Source organism: Pristiophorus japonicus, chromosome 14 (assembly GCF_044704955.1).
Source record: "Pristiophorus japonicus isolate sPriJap1 chromosome 14, sPriJap1.hap1, whole genome shotgun sequence".
Taxonomy (NCBI): domain Eukaryota; kingdom Metazoa; phylum Chordata; class Chondrichthyes; family Pristiophoridae; genus Pristiophorus; species Pristiophorus japonicus.
In genome coordinates this window covers 16,314,735-16,322,233 of record NC_091990.1, presented here as the reverse complement: position 1 = coordinate 16,322,233, position 7,499 = coordinate 16,314,735, and the positions used below count along the sequence as shown (strand labels likewise).

Here is a 7,499-nt window from a genome sequence, read left to right as displayed (position 1 = left end):
ATAGTAATCTTACTGGGTACTGATTCAATGCCCGTTACTGTTTCATTATTAAGCATGAAAATAAATGTTTGCGCTGCAGTAAGTGCATGTGTACTTGTTTGACCTGCTGGAAGTTCTTCTTTCACAACATGCCTGTTGGATTTTGTAGTGTGCTGCTGCCAAAATGTAATTTAATTTTTTTTTTTTTTTTTAATTCGTAGCCAATCGTTCCAATTCTTTGTCAAATCACAAACGCCAGAGGTCACCTTGCACACGCCAAGGATCACTCTGCGCCAATGCTCTTAGCCAAAAGGCCTAGAGCCACTGCACCGTTCCTGGAAGTACTGCAATACCAGGTTCGTGCCATGGAGGTGGATGGGTCAGGTCCCCCACACACCTCCGTGGAGGTGGATGGGTCAAGCCACCCCACCCACCTCCTATTTCCAAAAAAGCAAGCATATACCTTCCTGATCCAGGGAGAACCACCCGGAGGTCATGGTGGCTACTCCCCTGTCAGGTCAGTTACGCATGATCTTAGCCAAAAGGCCGAGAAGCACTCCACCCCAACTGCTGCCAAAATTTAATGATTTAAAAAATGGCAGCGTCTGCTGCTTTCATCGCATTTAACACATTTCACATGTTGCACCACAATATTGCGAGGTAGGCCAGAATGGTTATTATGGCCCCAAGTTTCCACATGATTTGCTCCTGATTTTTAGGAGCAACTGGTGTAGAACAGAGTATCTTAGAAATCGGAATTCTCCACATTGAGTTTTTTGCAGTTCTAGTCAGGTCGAACAGTTTCACTTTGGAACTGAATTTTTTTTCAAAAGGGGGCGTGTCCGGCCACTGACGCCTGATTTCAAAGTTTCCACAGTGAAAACGTACTCCAAACTAACTTAGAATGGAGCAAGTGAAGATTTTTGTACGCTTGAAAAAACCTTGTCTACACTTTAAAAAATCAGGCGCAGGTTACAAATTAGGTGTCGGGAACGAGCTGGGGGGGAGGGGGGGAAGGGAAGTCATTAAATTCTACAATCAATCCTTAGTTATACTTATACAAATATTATACAAATAAATCCAATCTGAATAAAAATTTATAAGCAAAAAAAAGATTAAATAAACCATGTTCCTAACTGTGTGAAAGTGCTTCAGGCAGGCCTTTCAGGCAGCGGTGTGGTGTTGGTCTCGGGGGCAGGCAGCAAGCAGTCTTGGTGCTTGAGGCAGGCCTTCATTCCCCGCGAAGATGCAGCACCCGGATGGACTTGAGGCCATTCGGCCATGGGATTGCAGCGGCGTCAGTGGCTGGTCGGGAGCACCAGCAGTCTTCGAGCTGTGAGGGGGACTGACTGAGGCCATTTGGACAGGGAGAGGCAGCCACATCAACATCTTTATATTTAAATTTGCAGAATGGGTGCACCACATATTATGCAATGGTTTGCTTCCTCATGCAAGAAATTCTTTGTTCTTGGTGGAAGTTGATCCATTGCAAAGTTGAATTGGCACTTTTACTTCTCCAAACACACAGTCCTTAATTTGCAGGCACCGGTTCTGCAAGTTTAGCAGTGAAAAGCTGAACTCACTGATTTCAACAGGTGATTTATTCAGCAGTGCTGCTAAAAGCACTCCCTCACACACAGAAATATCAAGAAAATTAAAATACAAGCCTTTGCAGGGGTCCAAGAAACAAATCTTCACTTTTTCTGCAGCACTTTTAAAATTGGCCGAGTGCCAATGTTTACTTCAGACTGCGCATGCGCGAACGCTCCAACGCGCACGCGCAGGGTTGCCGGCACCAAGAAGCCTCATTTAAATTGTACCCGCCCCCTCCTACTTACAAAATCGGCGCGAGTGGTAGGCTCCGCCCCCTGTGCGCCGTGCCAAGCAGACATCGAGCTCCTTGAATACCGCGTTTTTTTTCAGGCGCCATTTTCGGCGCCAAAAACAGACACCCAGCTCGGAGGGGCGCCTTTTTCGCCGCGTGTGGAAACTTGGGGCCAAGCCTGTCATTTAATTAAGCACTTTAATGGAAGCTTGTGTGAATGCAACAGTTTGTAATTATAGGATGAGAGTGGAGACCAAGTATTCGAATAAAACGGCTGCCATTAATTATAATCTGCAAGTTAATTTAATTTTTAAATATATTCTGTAACATTATTGCATTCTATCTTTTTCTTCTTTCTGTGAGGCAGAGGGGTTGTTCAGAATCATTGCTGCTGCATTAAAGAGAGAGTCTCGCTGTCCGGAGTGCTTTTCCCCCAACCTTTGTCCTGCAATTTATTACTGACGTTGGGGTCTGTTGCCTTAGATGTTGGCACCTCTCCAGTCCCTCATTCCGTCTCCATGTATGAATCCAGATGATGAGTTTTGATAGGTCGGTTAGTGGGCGAGGACATTGCAGCTGGGTCCGATCCTGTCCTCACCCAACATCTGCACTCACACGCACATGCACACACATGGATACACGCACCACATGCACACTCACACAATGCACATGCACACGCAGGGATAGAGGCGCTGCACGCACACTCACACACTACACATGCACACGCATGGATGCACGCACGCACACTCGCACATAGAAACATAGAAACATAGAAATTTACAGCGCAGAATGAGACCATTTCGGCCCATTGTGTCCACGCCGGCCGACAAAGAGCCGCACGACCCTTGGTCATCAGCCCTAAAGGTTATATATAAACCTATGAACAATGACGCAAAGGCAAAGAGCACCCAGCCCAACCAGTCCACCTCACACAACTGTGACACCCCTTATACTAAAACATTCTACACTCCACCCCAACTGGAGCCATGTGATCTCCTGGGAGAGGCAAAAACCAGAAAACAACCCAGGCCAATTTAGGGAGAATAAAATCTGGTAAAATTCCTCTCCGACCCATCCAGGCAATCGAAATTAGTCCAGGAGATCACCCTGGCCATATTCTATTCTCTGCAGTACTTACCATTATATCTGCACCATCCAACAAAAGGCCATCCAGTCAAATCCCAATTACCAGCTTTAGGTCTGTAACCCTGCAGGTTACTGCACTTTAAGTGCCCATCCAACCATCTCTTAAAAGTGGTGAGGGTTTCTGCATCCACCACTCTTCCAGGCAGTTAGTTCCAGATCCCCACAACCCTCTGTGTAAAGAAGGCCCCCCTCAAATCCCCTCTAAACCTTCCACCAACCACCTTAAAACTATGCTCGCTCGTAATAGACCCCTCCACCAATGGCAATAGACCCTTACTATCCACTATGTCCAGGCCCCTCAATATTTTGTGCAGCTTAATGAGGTCTCCTCAATCTCCTCTGTTCCAATGAGAACAAACCCAGCCTATCCAATCTGTCCTCATAACTAAGATTCTGCATTCCAAACAGCAACCTCGTAAATCACCTCTGCAGCCTCTCTGGTGCAATCATGTCCTTCCTATAATACGGTGACCAGAACTGCACGCAGTACTCCAGCTGCGGCCTAACCAAAGTATTATACATTTTAAGCATAACCTTCCTGCTCTTACATTATATGCCTCAGCCAATAAAGGCAAGCATTCCATATGCCTTCTTAACCACCTTATCCACCTGGCCTGCTACTTTCAGGGATCTGTGGACAAGCGCTCCAAGGTCCCTTTGTTCATCTATACTATTAAGTGACCTACCGCTTAATGTGTATACCCTTTCCTTATTAGACCTCCCAAAATGCATCACCACACACTTTTCTGAATTAAATTTGCCACTGCTCTGCCTACCTGACCAGTAGATTGATATCCTCCTGCAGCCCATGACTTTCCTCTTCATTAACAACCACACAGCCAATTTTAGTGTCATCTGTAAACTTCTTAATCATACTCCCTATATTCAAATCCAAATTGTTGATACATACCACAAAAAGCAAAGGATCCAGTACTGAGCCTGCGGAACCCCACTGGAAACATCCTTCCAGTCACAAAAACATCCATCAATCATTACCCTTTGCTTCCTATCTCCAAGTCAATTTTGGATCCAACTTGCCACTTTGCCCTGGATCCCATGGGCTTTAACCTTCATGACCAGTCTACCATGTGGCACCTTGCTAAAGCCCATATATACTACATCGTACGTGGTGTGTATCTGTAAAGCATGCACTCCCATGTTCCGCCACCAGGGAGCTCATCCCCTGAAGTCCCAAGGGATCCCAGCATCTGTATATAAGCCGGCCCCTAAGGCCTGTTCCTCACTCTGGCGTGTCTTATTAAAGACTGAGGTCACTGTTACTTTAACCTCCCTGTATGCAGCCTCATTTGTGTTAGGAATACAATAACTGGCGATGAGAGTATGAATCCAATGCAAAGATGCAGCAAACTGTGGGCATCCTGGAGAAGTTCCCAGAGGGTGAGGACTGGGAAGCCTATGTCAAACGGCTAGACCAGTACTTTGTAGCTGGACAGAGAAGGAAGTGCTGCAAAAAGGAGAGCGGTCCTCCCCACGGTCTGTGGGGCACCGACCTATGAAGAATCTTCTGGCTCCGGTGAAACCCACAGATAAGTCATATGAGGAGCTGTGTACACTGGTTCGGGAGCATCTTAACCCGAGGGAGAGCGTGCTGATGGCAAGGTATCGGTTCTACACGTGCCAGCAATCTGAAGGTCATGAAATGGTGAGCTACGTCGCTGAGCTAAGGCGATTTGCAGGACAATGTGAGTTTGATGGCTACCTGGAGCAAATGCTGAGAGATTTTTTTGTACTGGGCATTGGCCACGAGACCATCCTACGAAAACTTTTGACTGCAGAGACGCCGACCCTCAGTAAGGCCATTGCGATAGCACAGGCGTTTATGTCCACCAGTGATAACACCAAACAAATCTCTCAGCACACAAGTGCTAGCAATGTTCATAAATGAACTGGAACTGTGTTTGCGAGCAGAAATGTACAGGGCAGAATCCACGAGTCTGCAACTGCCAGCAGGCCTCAGGTGACCCATATTACTCAGAGTCCCCAACAAAGGATGAATGCAAGGCAAATTCACACCTTGTTGGTGTAGTGGAGGCCTCCATTCAGCCTATTCATGCCGCTTCAAAGGGTATGTTTGCAAGAGCTGTGGAACAATGGGGCACCTCCAATGAGCTTGCAAATGAGCTGCAAGCTCTGCAAAACCTGCTAACCACCAAGTGGCAGAGGAAGATCGATCCATGGTGGATCAAAGCAATTTCAAGCCTCAGAGAGAGGAGGCAGATGCTGAAGTACACATTTTCGACGAAATGTCCATCTATAATGCTAAACGTAAAATTGAATGGCTTACCTGTAGCCATGGAACTAGACACTGGCGCTAGTCAATCCATCATGAGTAAAAAGATGTTTGAGAGACTGTGGTGCAACAAGGCATTCAGACCAGCCCTGAGCCCCATCCACACGAAATTGAGAACGTACACCAAAGAGCTCATCACTGTCCTGGGCAGCGCCATGGTCAAGGTCACCTATGAGGGCACGGTGCACGAACTACCACTCTGGATTGTCCCGGGCGATGGCCCCACACTGCTTGGAAGGAGCTGGCTGGGCAAAATCCGCTGGAACTGGGATGACATCCGAGCGCTATCACATGTCGATGAGGCCTCATGTGCCCAGGTTCTTAACAAATTTCTTTCCCTTTTTGAGCCAGGCATTGGAAACTTTTCCGGGGCAAAGGTGCGGATCCACTTGGTCCCAAAGGCACGACCCATTCACCACAAGGTGCGAGCGGTACCTCACATGATGAGGGAGAGAGTGGAAATCGAGCTGGACAGGCTGCAACCCGAGGGCATCATCTCCCCAGTGGAATTCAGCGAGTGGGCCAGCCCGATTGTTCCAGTACTCAAAAGTGATGGCACGGTCAGGATTTGCGGCGATTATAAAGTAACTATTAATTGTTTCTCACTACAGGACCAATACCGCTACCGAAGGCAGATGACCTATTTGCGACGCTGGCAGGAGGCAAGAAGTTCACCAAGCTCAACCTGACTTTGGCCTACATGATGCAGGAGCTGGAGGAGTCTTTGAGGGCCCTCACCTGCATCAACACGCACAAGGGACTGTTCATCTACAACAGATGCCCGTTTGGAATTCGGTCGGCTGCAGTGATCTGCCAGAGAAACATGGAGCACCTACTCAAGTTGGTACCACACACAGTGGTCTTTCAGGACAACATATTGGTCACAGGTCGGGACACCGCCGAGCACCTACAAAACCTGGAGGAGGTCCTCCAGCGACTGGATCGCGTAGGGCTGCGGCTGAAGAGGTCGAAATGCGTCTTCATGGCAACAGAAGTGGAGTTTTTGGAGAGAAAGATCGTGGCGGACGACATTCGGCCCACAGACACCAAGACAGAGGCTATCGGGAACGCGCCCAGGCCACAGAACGTCACGGAGCTGTGGTCATTCCTGGGACTCCTCAACTATTTTGGTAACTTCCTAACGGGGTTAAGCACCCTTTTAGAGCCCCTACATGTGTTATTGCGCAAAGGTGAGAACTGGATATGGGGGGAAAAAAACAAGTAATTGCTTTTGAGAAAGCCAGAAACATTTTATGCTCCAACAAGCTGCTTGTATTGTATAACGAGTGTAAAAAACTTGTGCTAGCATGTGACGCGTCGTCGTACGGAGTTGGGTGTGTATTACAACAAGCTAACGTTGCGGGGAAGTTGCAACCTGCCGCCTATGCTTCCAGGAGCTTGTCTAAGACCGAGAGGGCCTACAGCATGATTGAGAAAGAGGCATTAGCATGTGTGTTCGGGGTAAAGAAAATGCATCAGTACCTGTTTGGCCTCAAATTTGAGCTGGAAACCGATCACAAGCCCCTCACATCCCTGTTCGCTGAAAACAAGGGGATAAATACTAATGCCTCAGCCCGCATACAAAGGTGGGCACTTGTGCTATCAGTGTATAACTATACCATCCGCCACAGGCCAGGCACCGAGAACTGTGCGGATGCTCTCAGTCGGTTACCATTGCCCACCACGGCGATGGAAATGGCACATCCTGCAAACTTGTTGATGGTCATGGAAGCGTTTGAAAATGATAAGTCACCTATCATGGCCCGCCTGACATACTGGTCAGTGACAATGGGCCATATTTCACCAGCCAAGATCCTCTGCTGTCCCTAGTAAAAAACTGTGTACTGCCTGGGAGCTGAGCCAGCATCCCCGTTGAAATGCAAGAGCCAATCAAACCGTTCCAACGGCGAAAGGACGAGCTGTCCATTCAGGCAGACTGCCTGTTGTGGGGTAAGAGCATTGTGCTACCAAAAAAGGGCAGGGAGACGTTCATCTCGGATCTCCACAGCACACACCCGGGTATAGTAATGATGAAATCGATAGCCAGATCCCACGTGTGATGGTCCGATATCGACTCTGACTTAGAGTCCTGTGTACAGCAATGCAGCGTGTGTGCTCAGTTGAGCAATGCGCCCAGAGAGGCACCACTAAGTTTGTGGTCCTGGCCCTCCAGACCATGGTCGAGGACCCATGTCGACTATGCGGGCCCGTTTCTTGGTAAAATGTTCCTGGTGGTGG

The 7,499-nt window shown here is 48.1% G+C and overlaps 1 pseudogene; it reads right to left on the bottom strand.

Annotated features, from left to right (window-relative positions):
- Positions 1 to 298: 298 nt before the first annotated feature.
- LOC139280375 (U2 spliceosomal RNA) lies at positions 299 to 537 on the bottom strand (annotated as a pseudogene).
- Positions 538 to 7,499: the final 6,962 nt, after the last annotated feature.